The 27,920-nt window shown below is 42.5% G+C and overlaps 1 pseudogene; it reads left to right on the forward strand.

The window, feature by feature from the left end:
- Positions 1-26,784, forward strand: part of LOC138603638 (cholecystokinin receptor-like) — a 45,298-nt pseudogene extending 18,514 nt beyond the window's left edge.
- The last annotated feature ends 1,136 nt before the right edge of the window (positions 26,785-27,920 follow it).

Here is a 27,920-nt window from a genome sequence, read left to right on the forward strand (position 1 = left end):
ATTTCTCGGCAATTTCTTCACCACTGATGCTAAATACCACCTTTTCTGTGGTTGAATCTGCGTGTAGATTTCTGCTGGTTGTGACCACAGTGTGCCTGCGTAATAACATTAACGGCCATCATACCATAGATTGAGTAATAGCAATCAAACTTTACTGCTTGTATGCTAAATACAAAGCAGCCTGTCAATGGTTACTTTTGATTGATGCCATTGCCATGTATCCAGGTGATAGCTACTGCTAGCAATCAGCTAGCTTAGCATAGCAGAAAGACTGTAAAGGTATCAAAATATGCCGAAAACTTTAAAGCTTCTAGTTAATGAATTATTGTATTATATAGTATTATAAGTAACCTTCAGGAAGTCACTGCACCCCACCAAAAACTAGTCCTGCACACAATCCCCTGTATATTAAAAGCTTCTACAACAGTTAGTTCCGACCGAGTAATCTGATTGGACAAGAGGCATTCCATGAGTGCTGATACAGAGAATAACAGCACTGGGACTCTTCACTCTGTGTTCTGATTGAATACTGTTAATTAGCGTAACAGCAGATCGAGCTGGTACCTCTGAATCCCAAATCAGACTCTTATTTCACTGGTTGGTGATAAATTATAACATACAGATACATGTACATTATACAAAGTAGCTATTATGTGGTAACTTTCAGACACAAAATCCCAGCAGTGCTGATATTCAGTATCATGGGGAATCAAAGCATTTAAGCATCTAGTCTATTTTTCCCCGCTGCTGCGCGTCAGTGAAGCGTGGAAAGCTATTGACTGCTATTTAAATATCTGCCCACAACCAAGGAATCCATGTTCAACGATGTGATCTGTTCATTTTGGCCGACTTCGATTTCAGTGATTGATAGACTAGATGAGCAGGCAAAATGTATTTGAAAAGAGCAATGGTATATCAATCCTATTTATTCATTCTCATTTGACTTCTACATCCTACATAAATACAGAATTTATGCACAATTAAGAAATAAGTCTTTAAGTCTTCTTCTACTGTTTCCGGCAGACTGCACACTTTTTGGCATCACTGTTATTTATGGCCAGGAGTCGCAACTACCATTGGTTAACTTTGAGACTCATGTTTGCTGTAGTCGCAGCAGGTGTAGATTGCAAAATAGATGCTGCCGTGACACTTACATGTCATGCACGTTCATCTGAGTGTCGGTGTAGACTGCCAGTAAGATCACGACCTTGGGTGTGATATGTAAGTGATAATGTATAGTAAGCTTCCTAGAACCCTGACTGATTTTGTTACCTAAACATCTATATTGTTTTATATTAGATGCATAAAGCTACTGCTACAACACAAATTAAGCTAGCTGGAGGTAATGCTATAGTTTCCTTGTGTAAAAATTGTAGTTTTTAATCTGATAATTGCAGATGTTGTGTTGTCAGGCCACATTATTTGTTCCCAACTTTAAAGTTCCCAAGAGCGGGTTTTGATTTCACATATTTACATGTTAACCATAAAAACTGAATGCTGGGGAGGGGCTTGCCACAGATGCTAATTTAGAGCAGCCATTAGTGCTGAAAGAAATGTATAAATACATTTATAATAAGTAGGATTCTTGCATTTTGTAAACAACACATTCAAACTGGGCCGCTCCTCCTGGGCTCTTGATCACCAGAATCTCACTCTCACTCTCTTGTGCGAGAACATGCCCACCCCACCGAGCTAACACCGACAGCATCATGGTAACCGTTGCGCTAGCATGCTAACTGCTGGTTACCTTTGCGCTAGCATGCTTACTGCCGGTTAGCGTTGCGCCAGCATGCTTACTGCCGGTTAGCTTTGCGCTAGCATGCTTACTGCCGGTTAGCTTTGCGCCAGCATGCTTACTGCCGGTTAGCGTTGCGCCAGCATGCTTACTGCCGGTTAGCTTTGCGCTAGCAAGCTTACTGCAGGTTACTTTGTGCTAGCATGCTAACTGCTGGTTACCTTTGCGCTAGCATGCTTACTGCCGGTTAGCGTTGCGCCAGCATGCTTACTGCCGGTTAGCGTTGCGCCAGCATGCTTACTGCCGGTTAGCTTTGCGCTAGCAAGCTTACTGCAGGTTACTTTGTGCTAGCATGCTAACTGCTGGTTACCTTTGCGCTAGCATGCTTACTGCCGGTTAGCGTTGCGCCAGCATGCTTACTGCCGCTTAGCGTTGCGCCAGCATGCTTACTGCCGGTTACCTTTGTGCTAGCATGCTTACTGCCGGTTAGCTTTGCACTAGCATGCTTACTGCTGGTTAGCTTTGTGCTAGCATGCTAACTGCAGGTTAGCTTGTCCTACCTGGTTTGAGACACCTACCTGTCCAACAGAAAGAAGGCCAACTCTGCATCGCTCTTTAGCCATGTTCGCCGCTCTGAATGGGGCCCAGTTGCTAAAAATCCAACTTATTATACGTTTAACAATCAGGAGAAAGCAGTTTCATTAAATGCATTTTTACTATTAATTGTAGCCAGCTGTTTTGATACAAAATAGGAAGAGAAACAATGAAAAATTGGCAACCCACGAGTCAGTATTGTGGTGACAGAACTGTAGCAGATTTCAGTGTAACATTTGGGAGATGAATACCTAAAATGTCTTTTCCATTTATTTCTTAAATTAAATGCTAATGTGAATTGAATGAAACATTCTCTCCAAAATCCCACACAATGAGCCACAATCATGCTGAACAGAGCTGACAGGAACAAGAAGGAGTTTGAATTAATCGGACTCTTTCTTGCAGCTCATTCATGGACTGGGTTGAAAGTCATTTTTCATTCTCTAACACAGGATTCTGACCTTGTTTTTTAGCAGGCGGCAAATCAGGACGCCGGTTATAGCTGTAAAATCGTTCCTAAAAAATTGCTGGATATCTAAAAAGAGCCTGTCTTTAAGAAGCATTTGTCTCTGGGCTTGATTTTTTGCCTGTCAGAGGTAGCCATCATTCTGAAAGTGCTCGAACAGTCACACATCGTCAGGAGTGTGACTTAGCGATGAGCTGGCTCCCATCAGGCCAGAGTCGAGGTGCCACGTGAGGCCTGAGTCAGACCCGAGCACAAGACACGGCGGGGAAACTGAGATCCGCTGCAGCACTTCTGTCTCCTCGCCTCCCTTTGAGCTTTGAATGCTTGAGAAGAGCTGTTGAATGGTGAGGTCCACAATCCTATTATTGTCTCAGAAATGCTATGCACCATCTGTGAGAACAGGCAAGGCTGAATCTCCTTTTCAATTACTGGGCTTCCTGAGCTGCGATAAGGAGAGGGAGGGCGGGAGGGCCAGACGCCTCAGACTTTAAAGTAGGAAGTTTTTTTTTATTTGGCGGCTTTGTTTTGTGCTTTATTTACAATTCTTGTCATTTCATTGAAGGTAATGGCTGCACAGGTATGAATACGTGCAAAATAATGAATCAACTGGATTGCATTAAACTGGACATAACGACCAGGATGTCCTTCACTGCAAATGCAAAAATATGCTCCTTCTGGCCTCAGCTACACAAAAGCTGTTTAATATTTTATTGTCTCTGCACAACTTATGCATCATTAAAAATGTCATTCATTTAAATCAAGCTCAAACACTGATCAAAAAGCTTTATGCTGAAATTCTAGGCAGACTCATAAACAGAACTAGATGGAGAGAGGATTTGTAAATAGTCCCAACAACAATAAATCATCGTGTTTTATTTCGATCGCATTAGAATTAAAACATTTTATAAAATTGACCTGATTTTAAAGATGTATTCTTGAAGTTCTGTTTTGTTGTATTTGGCGCCACCTTATGGCAATAAAAGGCATTTGCGGGCGCATACGTCCCAGATGGCTCCGGTTGAAACTCTTGATTTTCCTCGCTAACGGTCGCTTTCCTTTTTAGACTGTTTGCCTTCATCTGAGCGCCAAATTGGTTTCTCTTTGTTTGTTCAGCCATAGTAGATTACTGTTTACTCGCAACACTTGCAGAGACTGGAAAAGCAGCCACTTAGCTCCGCCTACCCTCTCTGGCAGACCAACTACTGCTGGCTGATGGAAAATGCGTCACTAACTGGGTAATGCTATATACTGCAAATGCATTGTGCATTGTGTTACCTCATTCAGCGATAGTGACTCAACAGACATTTATTTAAATGACAATCTTTGAGATGATATCTTAAAATGCACTGACAACATTTACATGAGAAATCTGTCATACACAATGTATGATGTTGACTCACTTTATCCATTCAAGCCTGGAAATGAGTTTGCCTGGGGTTAAAAAAAACAAAGGTGGTGACAACTAATTATTTTTTTAAGTTTCCCTAAATTAAGAAAATAATTGGTTTATTGTAATTAGCTCACTGAGGAGTGTAGCTCCATGTGGCATTTGAATCCCGGCCAGCTGGATTAAAGTCTCATGCTTTACCAACTCGACCACTCTGACTTAAATTCAGCACAAACTTTTGCAAAATTTTGGAAGAATTTTACAGCGAAACATTGAATTTTCATTATTTTTATGGCAAGAAATCTCTTCTCTCATAATATTTCCGATGACTCAGAACTCGGCTCATTTACATGAATTAATTAAATCAAAAGTGATCTGTGGCGACAATCTAACAGGCAAATTACATAATGTATAAGTTCTTGTCTGTGATGAAAGGATTTGTTGGCAATTCAATTAGTCTGGTGTGTTAAATCATCTAACAAAACCCCTGATCAAATGAAGGATTTCAGCTTTTCTACCAGCAGTATCTAATTTAAAACTAAACACCAATTAAAACTTGTATTGGAATTGAACAAACCAATAATTGTAAGTTAATGAAACAAGGAGAAACACATTAAATGACAGCGTTGTTTCCTTTTTCAGTGTGTTTATGTAACCAGGCCTTTAAAACAGCCCCCACCCAAAACTGACCAGTCATTTGACATACAAAAGTTTCCCACTTTATTGGGTCCAAAAGTACCTTCAATTCGCAATGCTATTGAGGATTCAGCACCACAATACATACCAGGGTTCAGTGCATTCTCGCGTTATCTGTTTCATCATCTAGCAACCTTGTCAAACGGAACCAGACACTGGGTGCAGAAAGGTGTCAGGAAGTTGCTGACAGTATCTCCCAGAAGACTCCACAACCAGTAAAGAAGCTTCATTCATGGCTGGTGAGGGCTGGACTGTCGGCTAGAATAGTCTTACTAATGATGCAACTTTTTGAATGCATTTCCAGGGAATAGCACCGTAATTTCACTGATGCTCTGGTGATGCATTTCCAGAAAGAGCATTAGGAGTTTTCCAAAGTTCTTTTTCTCTTTCTGAATCTACCTGCCCTCCCACCTGCCCTGTCTGTACTTAGTCCTGTCTACCAGTCCTATCAGCCTGCTCAATATTATTATTTACATTTTTTTTAAATCATGTACAGTGGCCCTGGAGGTCCAAACAGCATTGCAGTGTTTTGTGTAATGTGGCATTTTGTGAAATCTTGTAGTGTTTAAATGTTGTAGTGTTTTGTAAAAAGTCCTGTTTTGTCAATGTTGTGTTTTTCTAAAATGTTTTGTTTTTTAAATGTTTTGTGAGATTTTGTGGAGCTTTGTGTAAACTTGCAGCGTTTTTGAAATCTTGTAGTGTTTTGTGAAAACTTGTAGCCTTTTATGAAAAACTTGTAGGGTTTTACAGATCTTGTAGCCTTTTATGAGAAACTTGTAGGGTTTTACAGATCTTATAGCCTTTTATGAGAAACTTGTAAACATTTTAGATATCTTGTAGCGTTTTGTAAAAAACTTGTAGCAATTTATGTGAACTTGTAGCTTTTTAAAGATCTTGTAGCGTTTTGTAAAAAACTTGTAGCGTTTTAGATATCTTGTCGCGCTTTGTGTGAACTTGCAGCGTTTTTGAAATCTTGTAGCGTTTTGTGAAAACTTGTAGCATTTTTGAGATCTTATAGCGTGTAGTGTGCACTTGTAGGGTTTTTTAGATCTTGTAGTGTTTTAGAGATCTTGTTGCGTTTTGTGAAAACGTGTAGCTTTTTTGAGATCTTGTAGCGTTTGAGAGATCTTGTAGCCTTTTATGAAAAACTTGTAGCGTTTTAGAGATCTTGTAGCATTTTATAGATCTTCTAGCGTTTTGTGTGAACTTGTAGGCATTTTAGATATCTTGTAGCGTTTTGTAAAAAACTTGTAGCATTTTATGTGAACTTGTAGCGTTTTGTGAAATTTTATGTATTGTTAAAGGTTTTTCCCTAAATTTTGTTATGATTTGACCTTCAGGGTCACTGTATTCTAGTGTTGAATACCATTGTATCATGAGAACTGTTTGTAGTTGCCATATGACTCTAGACATATCGACTAGACCATAGCTTTACCAATAAATAAATAAACAATCTAATTATTTTGAGCGACGTATAATATAAATACTCATCGACAAATATAATCATCTGCATATAAAAATCCATATGAATTTACTTTTCCCTGAGTGTCTGAACTGAGAAACCAATCAATACACAGGATCATTGTGACTATCTTCACTCATTGATTGTGTGTCAAACCCTCTCTGCAAACTCATCTACACTTTGCAAACTCATCTGTTTGCGCACAGCCATTAGAAATATAATACACCATCCGTCCTGTATGCATCCATTCATTTGTGCATCAATATAGGAGATAATCGTGAGTTATAGCCCCTGTACTGTTTCAGTGGCAGTTATTCGATCAATGTGTGCTGTCTTCAATCATAATATATATCCATGTTTGTTTTTGTTAGCTTGTCATATGATGCAATCCAAACCAACTACCACATGAATCTGTCAACCCGACCCATCACCCCGAGGAGCAGTTTAAATAATGTATTAGAAGTTGTGTTTTTGTTGCTGCTGGCAAACTTTTCCAAAACTGCCTGCAAGGGCGTCTCACACCGAAACACATATATTCCATGTGAACAGTTGTTTTGCCTTTCGGCTTCTGCAGGGCAACATTGAGCTGAACACGTTTTAGGTGTAAGCTAAGAGCGAACAGGCCTAGTTCCAGCTGTGGAAGGTAAATCTCCTCTTCCAGGTTGACTCAACTTCACAGTTTTGTTCAAAAGCCAGTTATCAAGCAGCCGACTGCGAGCGCTCGCCCGACTCCGGTTTAATGAACAAGAAAAGGGATTAGAGCTTCTTCTTTATCCCCACAAGAGAGGATACAGCGCGGGAGGAAATGTGAGTGTTTAGTTGGTTAGCTGAACCGTAATTAGCTTGGCAGCACCTTGTCTAGAGTCACAGCAGAATCTCCTCTGCTCAAACATTAGCCGCTCAATACTGGCAAATGTCAGGGAGTGAAGCTGTGAACAGCACTGCAGTCTGAAAACTCGACTTGATTAAACTAAGAAGCCTCAACTGAGACACACAAAACATGCCTGAAATTAAAAATTTATATTCTGTTTATTATAGTGAGAGAAATGTAGCAAAATCAGCATTTATATTGTGGAGCTGACTTTTTCATTTCAAAGCATATAAATATTTAAAGCATAATTAAAGTTAGATTTATTCCCCAAAGTTACATGGCAGCCATTTTCCTCTGACATCATGCTAACTGTTGTAGTCTAGGTGGCAAATCAAACATTACATTTACATTACATTTACATTACATACACTTATTAGCAACTAAAAAGATGGACAGTAAAATATCCAAAGGCACATTGGCCATATTTCAAGATGACACAACATATTTAACAACCAATTAGGGTCCAACTGCTAAGTCGCAAATGAACGCTAATGTTAGCATTCAACCAATTGCTAGCTGACGCTACGGTTAGTTAGCTAAAATTAGCTTAAATAAGGAATTAATACTGTCCTATAATTTTATATAATGGATTAATGTTAGGGCTGCACGGTGGTGCAGTGGTTAGCGCTGTTGCCTCACCAGTTCAAACCCCGGTTTGGGCAAGGTGGGCCTTTCTGTGTGGAGTTTGCATGTTCTCCTCGTTGCCGGTGGGTTCCCTCCGGGGTCTCCGGCTTCCTCCCACAGTCCAAAGACATGCTTGTAAGGTTAATTGGTGACTCTAAATTGCCCATAGGTGTGAGTGTGAAAGGTTGTCTGTCTCGATGTGTCAAGACTGACTGGCGACCAGTCCAGGGTGTACCCCGCCCTTCGCCCAATGACAGCTGGGATAGGCCCCCCGCGACCCTGGACAGGATAAGCGGTATAGATAATGAATGGATGGATAAATGTTAGCAAGGAAGCTGTTTAATGCTAACATTAGCTGTTAACGGTAGCTAAGAAATATGTCTGTCCCTCTAGTCTTTTCAGTCACTACTAATTAGTCAGAAAGCGGTGAATATTCCCTACAATTATCCTACTTTGAACACGGCAGTATGACATTAAAACAGCATTTAAGCTTCCCAACTTGAGTGTGATATCAGAGAAAAATGACTGCCAACAAGATTTCCAGACAACAACAAGATTTCAAGTTTTGTTTCCCCAACTCTTCTGCAGATGCCAAACCAATTGGTTGTGATTTCCGAGTTGGCCTCCCGTGTAATAAGACAGATGGTCGGGTAAACCTGGACTGAAATGTTGAATGGATTGATGAATTTGGACCGACTGCTCTCCAACAGGAATCAGATACTTGGACAAGAAGCACATTAGTCTGCTTTGAATTTCTTTGAGCTGTCCGCGTACCAACAACTCTATCATCAATTTAAATCACTGGAGTATTAGTGCTATACATCCAGAGGGGTGCATTTCCTTTCACTGACTGAGCTATCAGTCTTCCTAAGTGTAGGGTTTGAAAACCTGTGGCTCTATTGAAGGCTGAGATTCTCGCCCTCGTGTTTCCATGCACTGAAAAATAGCACTTACACATGTGGACTGCTAAATGACACACCTTTACCGCGAAACACAGCACCTTCCTTACTTTAAGGCTTTCAGAGTTTTGAGTTGACCTTTAAATATGTTTACTTCCTTTATTGCAAAAAGTTATGAGAGATTGATCCGCACTCCTGTCAATATACACCAGTCAGCCATAATATTATTACCACCTGCCTAATATTGTGTAGGTCTCTCTGTTGCCGCCAAAACAGCCCTGCCCTGTCGAGGCATGGACTCCACAAGACCTGTGAAGGTTTGCTATGGTATCAAGACTTGGTGGGCCTCCATAGATTAGACTTGTTTGTCCAGCACATCCCACAGATGCTCCGTTGGATTGAGATCTGGGGACTTAAGAGGCCAAGTCAACACCTTGTACTTCCTCAAACCATTCCTGAACCATGTTTGCAGTGCGGCAGGGCGCATTATCCTGCTGAAAGAGGCCACTGCTACTAGGGAAATCATTTCCATGAAGGGGTGTACTTGGTCTGCAACAAAGTTAAGGTAGGTGGCACGTGTCAAAGCAACATGTACATAGACTTAGACTTAGACTCAACTTTATTGATCCCTTTGGGATGACTCCCTCTGGGAAATTCAGTCTCCAGCAGCTTATACAGTACAATACAATAGGAAAGAATCAGCACACAGAGGGTAAAAAATAAAGATCAAAATATATATATCTATCGATATATATATATATATATAAAAAAGTACAAAATTAGATAACAAAATATATAAAATATACACTCTTAGAAAATGTACAAGTAAACAGTGGGTAATAGTTCAATTAAACTAAATTAGGTTATTTCACTGTGGTGAGAGATTATTGCACATTGACAGATTTTTATTGCACATATGACCCTTTGAGAAATAAATAAATATTACTATTGAATAAAGGAGGATAACTACTATTAACTTTGTGAGGTGAATTAGTGGCTACCGCTTGTGAGAGAGTCTGTCCCTGTTACCTCCTCCCCCTAAGTGAGGAGTTGTACAGCCTGATGGCATGAGGGACAAAGGAGTTCTTCAGTCGGTTAGTCCTGCACTTTGGAAGGAGCAGTCTCTCACTGAACAGGCTCCTCTGGTTGCTGATGACGGTGTGCAGAGGGTGGCTGGCATTGTCCATAATGTCCAACAGTTTGTTTAGTGTCCTTGTCTCTGCCACCGTCACCAGAGGGTCCAGCTTCATGCCGATCACAGAGCCGGCTCGCCTGATCAGTCGCCACATGATCGTCGCTACAGTCGCTACATGATTGGAACCCAAGGTTTCCCAGCAGTACATTGCCCAAAGCATCACACTGCTTCCGCCGGCTCGCCTTCTTCCCATCCTGGTGCCATGTCTTTTATCAGCCCAGGCCGCCTTCTTCCATTGCTCCGTGGTCCAGTTCTATTGCTCACCTGCCCATTGTAGGTGCTTTCGGCGATGGACACGGGTCAGCATGGGAAGCACAAACTGTGATTCGCTGTGTGTTCTGACACCTTTCTATCAGAACCAGCATTAACTTTTCAGCAATTTGAGCGACAGTAGCTCTTCTGTTTGATCGGACAACACGGGCCAGCCTTTGCTCCCCACGCGCATCAATGACCCTGTCGCCGGTTCTCGAGTTTTCCTTCAATGGACCACTTTTGGTAGGTCCTGACCGCTGCAGACCGGGAACACCACACAAGAGCTGCAGTTTTGGAGATGCTCTGACCCAGTCATCGACTTGTAGCCATCACAGTTTGGCCCTTGTCAAAGTCATTCCCATCCTCACGCTTGCCCATTTTTCCTGCTTCCAACACATCAACTTCAAAGACAAAATGTTCACTTGCTGCCTAACACATCCCACCCACTGACAGGTGCCATTGTAAAGAGATAATCAATGTGTTCTTGTAACTTCACCTGTCAGTGGTTATAATGTTTTGTGGCTAGAGCCAGCATCCGTTAGCTTAGCATAGCATAAAGGCTGTAATCAGGGGAATGTAGTTGGTGGCTTTTGGTAGAAAGGCCTGAAGGGTAACAATGTTGGCAAAAACTTGACTGTATAATACACGCTTACAATGCGACATCATGTTTGATGCATGTCAAGTATGAAGGCATACAGAGTAAACAGAAGCCCATCTGAGCACTTATTTATTTTCGAACATAATTTAGTCCACCTAAATGTCAAGCAGCAGGAAGTCTAGCATATCTTTGGAGTAAGAATTGGGCGTGTGATTTTTTTGTAGATCAAATGTTTGTGTTAAGGCAAAGATTATGTTCATTATGTTCATAGAAGTGACTGCTGTGGGTCTGTTTGTTTTGTCAGCTTTATGAATAATGTTTCTTCTTCTTCTTGTTCTACTAATTATTTTTTGTTGTTCCTTTTGATTATTCTGCCTCCTTGTAGAAAAAAAAAGACAAAACTCCTAACTCTACATTTTGTGTTTCTCATTTCCACAATCGTTGTAAGCCAGAGCTGTGGCTGAGCATGACTGCCTTCAAGCATCAACAAACTCCAGCCCCCTCCTGTGTGTGGTTCTCCGTGTCTGTGCTTAGAACTTGAAAGAGATCCGTGGGTGTGAGAAACTTATTGTGCGAGACTCTTACAGTGCCGGTGCACCGTTAAGATCTGCATGCGTTGACTGTACCACCCACCCACCTCCTTCTGCTTCACCGGAGCTGGGGGTGGATATGCTAGTGGACCGGTAGTGTGAAGTGGTCAGTCAGGATGGATTGTGTGATGGAACGAGGCTGGTGGCCGCTCCACTCTGTGCTTTGTAGGAATGTTTTACATCCTGAGCTTGAGATGTTGAAGGCTCTCTGACAGAAAAAGAAATCGCAACACTGGTTGTTTGATGTTGAGTGTCACGCTGTTCTTCCTGCTTCCTGTACACATAAAGAAGTCTTTCAAGCCTTGGTTTGCTAAGCTAGGGATTGCAACGTCTGGTACTACAAGTATAAGGATTCAGTTGTCTCTATTATGTTCAATATGACATGGCTAATACTGTTCTTTGCCTAATTTATATTCGCCAATTATAGCGTCTGGGGGATGTTAGCATAAGTACAGTGGTGATGTAGATTCAGTGAGTTCTGCTGTGGCTTAAATTGGAGCCCTGTTTTTTTAGTATGTGCTTTTATTACCATTCAAACTGTGCTGAATTACCTATCAGCAGGGTATCCATGGAAGTGCAGACACCTGTTACTGCTTGACCTGGATACTAGAGTTATTCTTATACTAGTACCAGCATTGGAAATGCCTCTGATCCAGCCTTATTGGCGATATCAGGTATCGGCGCCAAGTTTCAATACAATACAATTTATTAGCCCCTTGAAAATACGTCACTTGTTTCTTCTTTTTCAGAACAGTAGCCTACACAGCAGTAATATTAAAAAATGGCTGCCGCTAGCGACTACTGTTTTAGAGCTAATAATAAAACTGGTCTCAGGTGACAGTAGCAAAAACAGTTCGGTGCTAGCTAAAAGCTAGCTAGCTAATTATAAGCAATCAGTGCTTTTCCATCACATATTTTATTTATATTTCAGAAGGTTTAAAGTTTAAATACTTCAAACAGTAAAAAGAAAATAATAAAGCAGTGCCAGTTTAAAAGTTTCTGATGTCAGAAGGGGCTAGGAGCCGAGCTGCCGCTAAAGCTAGCTAAGCTTCTTACTAGCTGCTCAGGTTGTGTAAGATAAGGATCCGTCAGAGTACTGAGCAAGGCCATATTACAGTGATAGCAATAATATTCCATAGATACAGTGTTAGAAGTAGAGATAGACCGATATGGTTTTTTCAGGGCCGATACCGATTATTAGTAGTCAAGGAGGCCGATAACCGATATTTGAAGCCGATATTCATTTGCAGTAAAAAGTGAAAATATTGGCGTCAAAATTTTGAATAATACAAACTCCAACACTTAACTTTGTTTAAATGCCTTTAAGCATATGCATCAGAGCCAAAATAACCCAGTTTTAAATTGATCTCTTATTGGCCGACGGATTTAAAAAAAAAGGGAAAAAAAGGCAGGTGCCGATATGCGTCAAAATGCCGAATATCTGCGCCGATAATCAGTCTATCCCTAGTTAGAAGTATACAGCTGTAACCCCTGGGGAGGTGTGCCTCACTGTTTGAAACCCCTGTGCTAAGCTGAGTTTGAGGGACAGTTAAATCACATTGAACTCCAGTTAAATTATGTACCTTTCTTCTTCTTTGACTGTGTGCATATTCGCAAGAGCTCAAATCTTTTAAATAAAGCACAGCAGAGTCTGTCCAACTGCTCAGGGAGTAAAAAGACATTTAGACGTCTTTTCGCAAATGATCTTCTGATTGGTCTGGAGTATCGCTTCAAGGCGCCTCCTCTGTTCTGTTAGCGACGGAAAGCGATGAAGCCGTTCCTTTGCTTCTATCATACTCCACATCAAATTCCACACAGTTCCTTTTCTCCGCTGGGTTACAATCCACTCATTTCTGCCCTCGACAATATCCACTGAATCCTAAGCTTCTGATAACAAAGAAACAGAAAGGATCAGAGATTTTATCATCGCTTTGCAGGAGAGACTATCGCCGAAGGCTGTTTTCAGAGAGGACAAATTGTCCTCGACAAAGCCATACAGCCGTCCACCGTCCATCAGTATGGCTCCTGTAGATTGAGTTGCACCATGGTCATAGAAGTATGCTTAATGACTTCCTTCCGTGAATGACAATGTAAAGCTATTGTTTAGACGGGATAGGATTTTCCATCGTGAAGGAACAATGAAAGGGGATTAATATGTGACAGGCAAAAGGTTGTTCTTTATTGTTGCAACAGAGGATCAGCGTGATGAATTTATTCCTGTGGGGCGTCTTTCTAGCTGCTAGCGACACACAAGTATGGCTTTATTAATGCTATTTGTCTCACCTGGCTCACTCTCAGATCACAGGCTCAGCACTGACTGAGCTTGCTCCCCCTCTGCAGGTTATGCATATTCATGCATGCTAATACAACTCGGCCTTGGATTGTCCATGAAGGCTTTTAACCAATGTGAAACCCTATAGAGACAGTGTCCTTGGATAATCTAATGCTATTACAGATATGTTTTAGCCTTTTAGGGTTGGTTTGATCAGCCCGATTGAACAGCTTATGAACTTTTTTTTGCAAATCAATGGCAAGTAATTTTCTGGTCACAAAGCAGTTACGTTGTCTGAATGAAAATGAATTCATTCATTCAACCTTTATTTAAATCTTGAGAATCATTCAGGAGTCCTTGATTAAATAGTAATTAAATGTCGCTTATAATTTGGTGAATATTTCTATCAAAGCGGATATTAGCTGCGTTTCCAACCAGGAGTTCAGTTGAGTTCGGATTGTTAAAGAACCGTCACACATTTCCATTGGCAGTAAGTTTTGGATTGTACCAATAGAACTACTTCCTTCCATCCTGTTGTTTTCATTATCCCTCCTTTGAGGTCACTAGAACACTAACCCAGGACTGAAAGTTAGATCTCTGCAGTCCATTGCTTGGTCAACGAAATGGTCAATTCTTCCACGATAGAGTCATTTACAAGGGGGAATTCAGAATTGACCCAGGGTGGTTACAGGTTACAGGTTTATGGGTACAGTGGGCTGTGGCTCAGGGGTAAAATGGGTCGTCTCTCAATCGGAAGGTTCGGGGTTGATCCCTGACTGCTACAGTCACTTCTCGAAGTATCTTTGAGCAAGACAATGAACCCCAAATGGCTCCGGAAGGCACAGCCTTTGGTGTATGAGTGTCTATATAATCCGGAGATTGGTACTTAGGCCTTTGCCATCGGTGCAAATGTGTGTGTAAAAGGTTGAAAGCAACATGTAGTGTAAAAGCACTTTGAGTGGTCAGAAGACGAGAGAAACACTATATAAGTGCAGTCAATTTATACCTAAAATGTTTGGTGGAAATGTAGCTAATATGGACACTAGGAGAAACCGGTAGAGTGCTTTGTCCTTGGGTAACACCAGGAGAACGCTCATGGAGTGCCTTAAATGGTAAAGGAGAGCACAACTGTTGTCAGTAAATATGATGTAAATCTGACCATTAAGTTAATTAAAGAACTTGATGAAAATTCAGCTCTCTAAAAGTTTCCTTGTTGCCTGTCTTTTCTTTCCTGTAGGAATCTCGGTCAGCATCTCCACCTTCAGCCTTGTGGCCATTGCCATCGAGAGATACAGCGCCATCTGTAACCCCCTGAAGTCAAGGTCGTGGCAGACCCGATCCCATGCCTACCGCGTCATCGCTGCCACATGGGTGGTGTCATTGCTAATCATGGTGCCCTATCCGGTGTTCAGTGTCCTTAGGTCTTTCCCCAAGGCCAACGGTACTATTGGCCATATGTGTCGCCTGGATTGGCCGAGCCATGAAGCTGAGCAGACCTGGTAAGTACTACCTGATTGAATACAATCAGCTTTGCTTTGGTTCCAAATGTGTCAAAATACTCTGATTTGCATTCAGTGTTATTGTGTAATTTACATATTGATTAGCATGATTAGCAGGGCAAAGCTCATTTTTAAGCAGCGCAATCATACTACTTCCTACTGATAGAAAATTGATTGAATGTTGATCAAGTCATTTTGGGAATACAGCTCAAATTTCCTGCAGGAAATTTCAGTATCTCCACTGTTCTCAGAGCAGTACATTAAACACTGTGTCTGTAGCTGAACTGCTTAATCCATATATACCAGAAAAAAAGGTCTTGCAACACCTGAGAGCGACACATTCAACAATTTTCCAAATTCATCTGTATGTCTCCCCAAAATAGTCCTTGCATGGTGAACTACCTAAGCTGGTGAGCTGACATGCTAGCCTGCCAAGACCATGCTAGTTCTATTCAGTCACAACAGCTGTCTTCTTTGCTGTGTACTGTGTTCGTCACTCCCCCAGACATTTTGTTCTCAGGATGGTGCATCATTACCATAAAGTCATTAAAAGGGAAAAGAAACTGAGCTATGTGAGATTGCTGTTTATTGACTAGAGTTCCACGTTTACAACCATAGCTCCCTCCAGCCTCGTAACAAAGCTAAAAAATGTTGGATTTAACATCTCACTATGCGTGTAGATCCCTGAGTTCCTGACAAGCTGACACCAGGTGGTGAGGGTGTGCCTATACACCTCTTACATACCCATTTTTTTTGGTAAAGATTATTTTTTGGGATTTTTCCTTTGTTTGACAGGACAGCTGAAGAGAAACAGGAAATATGGGGACTATAGAGTGGGGGGGTGACATGCACCAAATGATTGGCAGACCGGGACTCGTGTGGTCAGTGCGTGGAGGACTGTAGCTTCTGTACATGGGGCGCCGTCTCTACCAACTGAGCTAAACCAGCGCCCCTCCATACCCATTCTTAACGCTGGAGTACCCCAGGGCTGCGTTTTTAGCCCCCTGGCGGACCTTCAGTAAACATGAGCTGTAGCCTAACTTCGACACTTTCATCAAGTTTGCTGATGACACAACTGGGGTGTCCCTGATTACAAATGACAATAAAAATGCCTACTGAAGGACCCCATTACCAGACCAACTAGTTAAAGGATAACAACTAAAACTGATCTCAAGAAAGCAACAAAAGAGGACTTTTTGAAGAAGCAGGGAAGGAAGTACAAATTGTTAATATCAGAAGAGCAATTGCTGGAGAGGTTAGACAGCTTCAAGCAACCTTATGTACACATCTCAGGGGGCCTGACCTGAGCACTGTGTGCTAACTCTCATAAGAAAGGCAAAGGCACAGACTGTTCACCTCATACGCTTGAAGAAATTCTGGTTTTCCTCTCAATACTGAGAAGTCTCCATTCCTGCACCAACAAGAGCCACCTGACAGGGAACATCTGGGACGGAAAAAGCTCCTAATAGTACTGCAAGGTCTTTTGAAGAGACATTTGTTCAGCTGAACATACAAAACCTTGAGCTCTTCCCTGCCTAAAGGGTATTTACACCAGATAATGGCCTCTCCCTGCTGTTGTCTGGCAGAAGATACCGGAAACTCCAGGCCAACACTGGGAGGCTACCCTCAGGCCTCGAGGATCCGGAATGAAGTCAATGCCGTGGATGCCCCCCATTTTCCCCAATCAAACAAAAATAACTATTCCTGTTATTTAGCTAGCTTGTTTGTTAGCTCATTTGCCTATGGGGCATTTAGTTCAAATGGGTTATTCAAAAGACATACCTATTTGTACCATTGACTCTTGTCTCATTACTGTCAGCAAACCATATCTCTTTTGTGAAGTATTTTTCTCTCAGAGGAGAAGGTTAAAGGGGGGGTATTATGCTAATTTCAAGCTTAATATTTCACTCTGCGATACCTGTGGAGTAGCTTAGCATAATTAACGGTTCAAAAGACTCATCATTTTTCTCACACTGGTGCTCTGTGCAGGCCCTCATACAGCCTCTGCCTGAAACGACTCAGTCGGCTCTGTCCCTTTAAGAAACCCCGCCCCTACAAGCCCACTTTCTTTGTGACGTCACAAAGTGCAGCGTGTAGAAAAAAACTGCCTGAAACCTGGCGTTCACAGCAGACTGAGCTAAGAAGCCTGGGGATTACTCCAACATACTTTTACCTACAGATTTGAAACTTCACCCACGTTTAGTTTGGACATCCAACATGTAAAATGATATGTCTTAAAATGCTAAATAGCATAATACCCCCTCTTTAAATGAAAGTGAATGACAGCTAAAAGGCTACAGTACTGTTGACCATTTTGGATTCTCAAAGGTCAGCGTTGTCAAGAAGACTCGGTGTTGGGGAACAGTTCACAAAACTTAATACAAAGTTTGATTGGGATTCCGTTATAATAAATGTATTGTCACAAAATTTCACTATATGAACTGCTGAGACTGAAATTTGAATGTATTCGCTCTCTAACTACCCAGAAAGAAATGTGAGAGGGAAAAAAAGTAGAGCTAAAGACCGAGAGAAGTCTTGTCATTTCTGTTGAACCCCAGGGCTGAAACTATAAAGGTAGTTACAGAGGTGGTGTCTGGAAAAGCGAGTGAAATCATTAAATGGGAGACAGTTTTAAGGTTTGAAAGGTGCCCAGACAGCTTCTGTTGAGGCATCATTAGGAGACAGTTTAAAATGGATTGTTTTCTAGCATAGCAGGGGTTCGTATCAAAAACACAGAGGAGCTCATTTGACAACAGCGCTGAAGATTATACGTCTGCCCTCTGTATTGGTGCCTGCAAGGATGCGCTGAAGCATTTTGCCGTCATTTCATATAAACACGGTAGTTTCTCTTCTCCTGACTGCACGCTGAAAAAGACAGAACAGCTTATAAAGGTCAAGAGAGAAACGATTGCCACTACAGTGTGGATTGCTCGATGTTAGGAAAAGTTATCCATCCATCTTCATGCCCTCTGAGGACCAATAAATGCTGCTTTGTTGTTCGAAAACACCAACAGCAGATGGATAAACAGCCAAGATATGTTACAGCTTCTCGGGATATACCACTCAGGGATTTGTCTGTAAACAACTTTGGATCCTGCAGCATAGAGCAATTAAAATACGGACTAAACTGAACATGGCAAAACCTTGTACATTCCTCTACTTGACAGCCTTTTGTGGTCTAACACTCTGAAGAATTCCCTTTTCTCTAACTGTCGATCAAACTGTAAAGCTTCTCTGGGAAAGACGAGGCGGTGGGAGACCGGTTAATTAGCCCGCTCGCTTAGAAGAAGTAGGAGGAGGAAGAATGTCGGGGCTCAAATGTCAAAAGTCCAGATGTGTCACAAAGTGCGAGGTCCTTTTAAGTTTTAATTCCCAATTTCATCTTCACCCATCATGGCCATCTCTTAAATCACACCAGGGTTAGGGGTTAAAGACACCTTCTTTAATACCTCTCACTTTATGAAGATGGCACCATTTTCTGCACCTAATGAAGCAGTGCATGGAGCTGCCGAAGCAGACAGGGAAGAGTCATAAAGACGGTAATGGACCAATTTCGTGAAGTGAGAGACAAACTCATTTTAGATTTCTATAATTATTCTGCTGTGCTTTGACAGTTTTATGCAGGTTTTGTTATATATATGTACTTAAGTGCAGATATAAGTAGGCATATGAATGTTTTAACCATGTTTCATGATCCAGTATTTAATCTGTTCTGCAAGATATATCATACAGTGGACATGTAATCTACATTTGGCCTATATTAGTGGAATATTTTAGATATTTGACATCAGAGTAGATTAGAATTATGACACTAAAGCCTGAATCACAGCTAATGGTTTCCTCTGAATTTTGTAGTATCATATAAAATTGTTTTATGATGGTAATATCATTATAAGACAATCATGCAGACTTCATCTAAGACTGCAAATATCCTCGACAACATCCAGCATGAAGAAAGGGCAGCGGGTACGAAGCCTCAGAGGCAAAATTCACGACAAAAAGAGTAATGGTAACGCTCGCTGCTGATCGTTAATTTAACCACTCTTTGGGCACAGTTATTATTAAGGCAACTCTGGAGATAAACGTGGAATTGTTCCTTCCTCATGTCTGAAGAAACGAATAAAGGGAGTGTAGATTTATGAGGGGGTAAAAATAATGTCATTTTTAAATGTGATGAGTCCAGTGGTGGACGCTTAAGGATAAGTGATTAAAACATTAAAACAATTCATCCTTAAATGAGACATGAATGTCAAAATGAGACCTTTTAAAATCACAATGCAAACCTCTAAGTCGTGTTAGAGCAAAAGACCAAAGTCAGCAGCCTCTGGGGAGCATGAATATCAACAAAATTTCAGGACAATCCATCCAATAGTTTGTGCAGTCATGACCAGTGTTGGGTAACATGCTGCGTTAGCTACTGAGGAAAGTACGTAAGATTACTTTTGCGTTACCAAAAACTAAAACCCCCTTTGGGATATTCTCAGGACAGTGTGCAGCGTCTACCTTTGAATGTATTGACTCTACCGTCATTGAATAGCGTAGTTTACAGCCCATAATCTGTGACTCTGCAGACTTATAACAGGAATGATGCAATAAACCTTTACAGCTCTTTATTATGCTAACAATCTGACAGCGAAGTGGGTAGAGGCACACAGCTGTTTCCATGAAGAAAATACAACACAGGCTCTTAGTCGCTACCAGTGTTGTGGAGCTGTGTTTAGCGGCAGATGCTAGCGGTAGAGCTCTTCTGGCTGACAAGCACTTATCCTCCAGACACAACTTAAATGTCACCTTCATGTTGTTCTTGTTCCTTTCTCACAAAAAATTCAAAATAATTACAATATTTCCTCTCTGCCATCTCGCTAGCTGAACTAGCTAGCCTCGCATATGCTCTGACACCGCTGGTACATAGCTACCTACCAAGAAGTAGGAGAGAAACAGAAACAGTGCTTCAAGGGTTTTTTTGGTGGCAACAAAAGGAAAACGGAAATACAGCCTTTTTTTTACCCAGCAACAGATTACTTTTAATGAAAAGTAACGGATTACTTTGTAACACCCCCAACAGTGGTCATGACTGATACTGCCCAAAGTAGAGGCTGTATCAAAAGCTGACATAGCCACTATGATTTAACGCATGGTTTGTCAAATGCCGTTTGGAAGCCTCAAGTTCGCCATGTTGTGCTGGATAGGAGCAACGGGTTAGCTAAGTTATCAAAGACTTATTGTCTGTGCCAGTGGCTAATTAATAAGCTAGAAATGAGCTTTTGCGGCTGTAGCTGACTGGAGTTGTTTATTAATTAGACTAAAACAGCTAGCTTGTTAAACGTAGCAACCTGCTGTTCGCTAGCCAAATGTGAAACTATGCTAACAAACTAACAAGCCGGTTATGGTGAGCTAGACACAGATACCTGCTAATTAGTTCCAACATAAAATAATATTTTCACTCTAAAAAAACCGGAGCACGACCTTTGTTAGCCTTGTACAGTTACATTTAGAGACTGAATTAGCTGTGGTGACAGCTAGCAGAAAGCTAACTTTAAGGCATTTGATAGTTAAAAAAAGTGTGGGGGCTGAATTTGTGTGCAATTCAGCCCCCGTACAGCTGTCACATATAGAAAAACGACTCAAACTGTTTTGTCTATCAGGCTGTAAGCATGTTTTTTTTTTTATATGGGGCCTAATGGGGATTGACTCGCTTTTGAGCCAGCCTCAAGTGGCCACTCAAGGAAGTGCGCTTATGGCACATCTCTGTTGGCTTCATTTGTAAGCCCCGGAGGTTGCTTAAAACAAGATCAAATCAATTTGTTTGTAGTGCAGAAATGTGCAACACGTGCATCTAATTTCTTTGATGAATAGAACCTTTCCTGGTTGATCATCATGAAGCATTCAGGTGATGCTGGCGCAGTCAAAAGAGCGAGCAACATGTGAATATTCATGATGGGTTTTTTCCATCATGCGTCCTTCTGCCTCGGCTCCGATCCATCTGGGTTCCCCCCTGGAGGAAAAACAAGCGCTGATATCCACCAGTGTGTTCCCGCACTCTTGTTCTCACTTCCTGACAGCCTTTTGTCTAACAGATTTTCCACGGTATCAAACGGCCGCCCGATGAGAGGCTTCGACTGAAGCCTTTATTTTATAGAGAAGCGAAAGAAGACAGGAGCTGTGTAGAGTTCAGAGGAGTGCCCGGGAAGACATTAGAATATCAGCGAATGAATAAATCTGAGTGATGTTCACGACGGACGGCGGTAGTTGAGAAGAGCATTCTCTGATTGAATAAAAATGGAGATGTTACAGCAGATTGTAAAGATTTATTACGATCAAAGTGACATCTGCAGTGTTTTTCCACGTTATTTATTCATGAGTTTCTCTTTCTAGTTGTCTCTTTTAAAATAATTGCCCGATATCGCCTCTCTGTGTTCTCCATTAGTTCATTTCACTTAAAGGTTTTAATTCCCTGACAGTCTAAACTTTTACAGTCCCAAGTGGTTCTACATTCATTTTACTTTAAAACACTTTCAAACAAAGCTGCACAATGTTCAGAGTCCTCTATAGAATATGCAAAGTGCTTTCTGCAGTCTGATACAGATGGTAAGAAACGGATACCCAGGGCCCTTTGAATTTTGTTCACTGTTCAAACATTCCCCCGTCAATGTTTTATTCATTTTTTTTTCTCTCTCACTTTATTCCGTTCCCTACTTTTCTTCTTTGAGGTGTCATCACTCCAGGCGCTCCGGCAAGCGAGAGCCATTATCGTTATTCTTCCTGTGTGAGAAAAATGGATCTTTTTATGATCAGAAAACAGCCGAGTACACAGCCCCGGAGCAGCAGAAAATGTCTCGCAATTGTCACATTACAGCATATTTAACAATGTTTATTTTACAAAATGTAATTTAATAGATGAAAAACTAGCTACAGTTCTGTCTGATGTGTTATGTAAAGCCATGCGTGCTGTCTCGTACGTTGAGGTGTAGTTGTTAGCATATGTCAATGTCGTGTATATATGCACTAACGCTGTGTAAACTGTAAATATGTCAACAGAGCTGTCTAATAAGGTCATGTTTAACTTTCTGTAGGTTAAACAGGATGGTTGAAAAAATAGTGTCATTCTAGAGCAGACCGGCAGCAGCTTACTGGTCCAACTGGTTTAACTGGTCTGCCTTACTCTATGAAGACCAAGTGTGTCTTTATGCAGGTACCTGTGCGAAGCCAGCAAAACTGCAGCCTAATGTAGTTATTATTAGCCCATTCTTTGCCTTAATCCCAAGATTATACCAACAGGAGACTCTCACACAGTTGGCCGGAGAATGTACTGCTTTGACACCTTTCTCGCCAACTGGTGTGCTTTGAGGGAGTCTCCTCGTCATCTACATTACGTGCTCGTTTTGGCTTTGTGTAGTTACATTGTTGAAAAGAAGACAAAATAACGTGGAGGAAAAAAACACCATTTAGTTCTGCTGCATCTATTTTGATGAGGTTTTTTTGTCTTGAGCACAACAATGTTTTAGGAGGGCTGTGACAAATGTGTGGTAAATAAAGTTTACCATTGTGTTCCAGCACAACAAATAGTTCTTTATAAAAGGCTCCTTTTCAATGCATTACTTCTCTATTTGAATTTAAAACCGCTCTGTTCGCCAGAGCAGGTCCCAGGACTGCCTAACTTTTTATACGTTGCACCATGTTGCATTGAATTTAAGTCAAAGATTAATAAAAGGTTAGTACCCCCAGGGTTCTTTTGGTTGTCTGGTATTGGGCATTAAAATGGTCAGAAGTTGGCCTGCACTTGGTAGAAGAAGAAGAAGTACAGACATACACAAACAGGACCCCATGTCAGAGTGAGGGGGCTGCACATGAGCATCCGCCCTGAGCAGTTGGGGGATTCGGTGCCTTGCTCAAGGACACCTCGACAGAGGCCAGGAAAGGAACTGGCACCTCTCCAGCTACAAGCCCCGATTCTACACTTGGTCCTTACCGGGCCTCGAACTGGCCACCCTCCAGTTTCCAAGCCAAGTCCCTACAGACTGAGCCACCGTCTACCCCAAAAGTGCAAGATACTAGGATGGCAAATGGAGCTACAAAGAATGCAAGAAACAAGACACAGAAATATTTACACTGATCAGCCTTTAACTTTATGACCACTGACAGGTCAAGTGAATAACATTGATTATCTTGTGTTAGTGGGTGGGATATGTTTGGCAGCAGGTGAACATTTTGTCCTTGAAGTTGACGTGTTGGAAGCAGGAAAAATCAGTACCTACCAAAAGTGATCCAAGGAAGGAAAACCTGTGAACCGGAGACAGGGTCATGTGCGGCCAAGGCTCATTGGTGCGTGTCGGGAGCGAAGTCTGGCCTTTGTGGTCCGATCCAACAGAAGGATCTTGCTGAAAAAGTTAATGCTGGTTCTGATAGAAAGGTGTCACAGTGCATCACAGTTTTTTGAGTATGGGGCTGTGTAGCCGCAGACCGGTCAGGGTGCACATGCTGACCCCTGTCCACCGGCGAAAGCGCCTACAATGGGCAGGTGAGCATCAGACCACAGAGCGATGGAAGAACGGCCTGGTCTGATGAATCAGGTTTGCTTTTACATCCTGTGGATGGCCGAGTTCATGTACGTCATTTACCTGGGGAAGCTTACATGGCACCAGGATGCACTATGGGAAGAAGGCAAGCCCCGGTGGAGGCGGTGTGATGCTTTGGGCAACGTTCTGCTGGGAAACCTTTGGTTCCTACATTCATGTGGTTACTGCATTCCTGCAGACCAAGTCCACCCCTTCATGGAAACTTTCAGCAGGATAATGCGCCCTGCCACACTGCAAACATGGTTCAAGAAATGGTTTGCGAAACGAGTTCAAGGTGTTGACTTGGCCTCCAAATTCCCCAGATCTCAATCCAATGGAGCATCTGGGATGTGTGGGACAAACAAGTCTGATCCATGGAGGCCCCACCTCACAACAGGACTCAAAGGATCTGCTGCTAGCGTCTTGGTGCTAGATACCACAGCACACCTTCAGAGGTCTAGTGGAGTCCATGCCAGGTCAGGGCTGTTTTGTTGGCAAGAGGGGGACCAGCTGTACTAGCTAGTAGCAAATAAGCTTACTTGCAGCATCATATAAAATGCCTATATACGTGCAAACATCAGCAAAACACTTCTAGTGGTAAATTGGACACGAGGGAGAAGCTGAAGAACAGGCCTGAGATGCTTGGGGAACCTTTGCCGGACACAACGAGGATTGCTTGGACGATTTAACAATACGTAGGGCCTCCAGCACGGCTCGAACACGTACATTAAGGCGTACGAGAAAACAAGTTAAGTTGCTAGATATTCTGACATGTTCGGCTGGTCCTGAGGGCTGATGAAACTCAGACTCAGCATTGACTTTTTCTCTCTCTCCGTGTGTTGATTTTAAAAACCTCTCTCTTTCCATTCTGGCTGTTTTTCAGGTATGTGCTGCTGCTGTTCACTTTGTTCTTCGTCCCGGGAGTGGTGATGATTATAGCCTACGGTCTGATCTCCAGGGAGCTCTACCGAGGCATGCAGTTCGAGGTGGGCCAGAGCAGAGAGACCACTGGTGAGATCCGTCAAAAATTCAATCACAGCTGCAAACGGCATTGTGTTCCCATTGATTTAACTGTGGGTGAAACGTGTTTTACTTTTTGTTGGCCTGAATGAAAGCGCAGAGAATCACATCAGAAGGACAGGAAACGGCAGGATTTATCAAAAGTCCTGAGTGTCTTAATGTGGGGCAAACAAATATCGCAGCATAACAGCAAAGGATTTGTTTGTTTTGCCTCGAGCAGACAATGACATATTTTGTCGCTTCCTACAGGTTCTGCACCTGTCGCATCCAAAAACACACTTCCTCTCAGCTGTTTTAAAGCCGACTCCTCCTGTTCGGAGATTCTCCATCGCCATAGGAATGGAAAAATCTGTCAGATTAAGCTGGGGGAGAAAAAAAAAAGGTCCATTCAGGTGAATTATAACTGCTGGCGTAAGAGTGTGCATGAGGCGCGCTGGTTTCCATGGCGTCCAAGTCTTGTGCGTGATTCATCAAGGTTGAGATGTTCTGGAATAACCTTCAGAAGCAAGAAACACAGTGATTCTTATTTCATCAGGATGCAGGAAAGGTTTACAATGTTATTATGTTGTTGTTTGTTTTGTACCGCCTTGAGATGTATATACCCTTTTCGATTATCATGTCTCCTACCTTGCCCCCTGCCCTCTGGGATTAATAAGTATCTCCAGTTTTAATCCTCCTGTTCACACTGGCCATAAAAAGATCCCCTCCTAATGTGGAAGTAATGGGGGACGAAATCCAACAGCCCTCGCTCTGTGCCAAAATGCAAATTTTCTGGAGCTAATTTGAGGATTCAGAAGTCTTTCTGTCTTTGTGTCGCGATCCTTCCACTGCAGCTCCGCATGGGAACACTGTGAAAGGAGACAGAAGACATGGAAATTTGTACTTAAAAGACAGTAACTTTGGGTTAGGGTGAGAAGATTCACTTAATTTCTCTAACTCTAATTTCTCTAGAACCTAGATCTGGCGTTCCTTACCTCCTCTGGCAGGTCACTCCAGGGCGAATGGGAGTTGATAGGAAAGGCCTGGTAGATCCTTGTTTCCAATCTAGATCTAGCAAATCTCTAGGAGGGACCACAGGAAGATCTACACTTTGCCTCATATGGGATCCAACAATCTCAAATTGAATTTACACCCAACTTCTCCAAATGTTAACTCTCTGACTCTCCACAGGCCAGAAGAACGGTGTAGGAAGGACGGTCCCTGGGTCCAACGATGACGACGACGGCTGCTACATCCAGGTGTCTAAAAAGCCCGCCTCTGCTGTGGAGCTCCCCACCCTCTCCGCCGCATCAGGCGCCGCCCAAGCCAAGACCGAGCGCGCCCGCAGCAACACCTCCGAGGCCAAACTGCAGGCCAAGAGGCGAGTCATCCGCATGCTGATGGTGATCGTGGCGCTCTTCTTCATCTGCTGGATGCCGCTGTACACCGCCAACACCTGGAAGGCCTTTGACCTGAAGTCGGCCTCCAAAGCTCTCTCAGGAGCGCCCATCTCCTTCATCCACCTGCTGTCCTACACCTCCGGCTGCGTCAACCCCATCATTTACTGCTTCATGAACATGCGCTTCCGCAAGGCCCTGCTCTCCACGTTCGCCTGCTGCTGCCGCAACCGGCTCTGCCGCCAGTGCTGGTGGTGCAGGAGGAGGGAGGCGGGGGAAGACGGCATCACCGCCGTCTCGATGGCGACTTCGATGGCCACCTCCATGTCCAAGTTCAGCTACACCACCGTCAGCACCGGCACTTGTTGAGCCTCGAGGACAGCCCGGGTGGTTCTACCGGTAGCCGTGAGGGCAGCGGTTACTGTGCACCATCTGTTTTTTTCACTCTTCATCTTAATGTGCTATGAGTCATGCGCTGAGTAATCCCCCTGCCCTCGTTCATGAGGCCTTTCTGAAAGGTCTCCTTCAAAATAGTGTGCATGGCTGCAGAATGTGAGGCGGGGAAAACGCCATTTCATTTTGTCTTCTTCTGCTTTATTGGCAGCATCCGCTTTGTCGCATCCTGAAGAGAACATCAAGTGCCTGTGCTCTTTGTGTGGCTTTGTTTGTCATGGTAGTTTGTTCACTGGCTGACAGACATTTTAGTGAAAAACTACGCTGAAAATATGATGTACTTGTAAATAGTTACTGTGCCAAAGGTTATTTATGAGACATACTGTTGACCCGACGGATTCAGTATGGATTCTTTTGTTCATGTTTCATGTTCATTCATTCAGGGCATCTCTTTCTGTCTCTCTGTTATCATTCTACTGTATAAGTTGCACATCGTTGGCGCCCAAATTTCTGAGTAGCTGAGTATGCCAAGTAGTCAGCGTGTTTACACCAAAAAGATATCAAAGGGAACAGAGTTAGTAGGACTTAATGTTTCTGTCTTATTGAGTCATCATGTCTTGTTCGTAAAGCAGCAAATATCTCAACACCAAAATGTATAGCTCAAGCGATTTTATTGGCTTCTTAGTAATAACTGGATGTGTTCGACCCGTTCGCGGCACCACTTGTACCGCAGGTTGATGAGGCAGGTGCACGTAAACATCTGAAGACTGTAATTTAGCCTTACTGCTTGGTATGCATGAATATGAAAGGCATTTATCCACGCTGCAGTATAACAAACCCGCATCAAACAGGCTCGGTCATGGAGCATAAGCTTCCTGTTGTCACCGCACTTGCGTTGAATACTGATGCAGACGTTGAATTAACAGGTGGATAGTCCATCCATTAAAGGCTGAACGCACCTGCTTGGTGCTGCAGTCCGGCCCTGCTACAAAGCACGGAAAAGTGCTTTAGTCAAACTCACCTTTTCTGCTCAATTATCTCTGTGGTGTCTTTAATGTACTCGCTCTGCCTTCCGCTTCAGCGCTGCCAATTACTCTGAGCGTTACCTAAGTACAAAGACCCCCGTTTTCCAGGCTTAGACTAACGAGGTGTTTCTCAGGGACCCTCGCTTGCAGAGCAAACCTCAGGGCTTTAGCCTTTGTAAAACTGAAGACAAATTGCTTCTCTGACGTGCCACATGTGAGCCCTTCAGTTTCTTTAATAATGCTAATTAGAAAAAAACCCGGTTTAAATGGAGCTCAAAGCGCGCTACAAGAAAGGATCATCAGGAAAAATTAGCCTGAGAAAATGGTTTGGAGAACGAACTTAATTATACGAGTCAAATGATAAATCAGAAGACGAGTAAAAGCTGCAATCGCAATAAAAGACAAAGCTTT

The sequence above is a fragment of the Semicossyphus pulcher genome, unplaced genomic scaffold, assembly GCF_022749685.1.
Source record: "Semicossyphus pulcher isolate SPU_LCO1_2020_fin unplaced genomic scaffold, fSemPul1.0.p SCAF_24, whole genome shotgun sequence".
Lineage (NCBI taxonomy): Eukaryota > Metazoa > Chordata > Actinopteri > Labriformes > Labridae > Semicossyphus > Semicossyphus pulcher.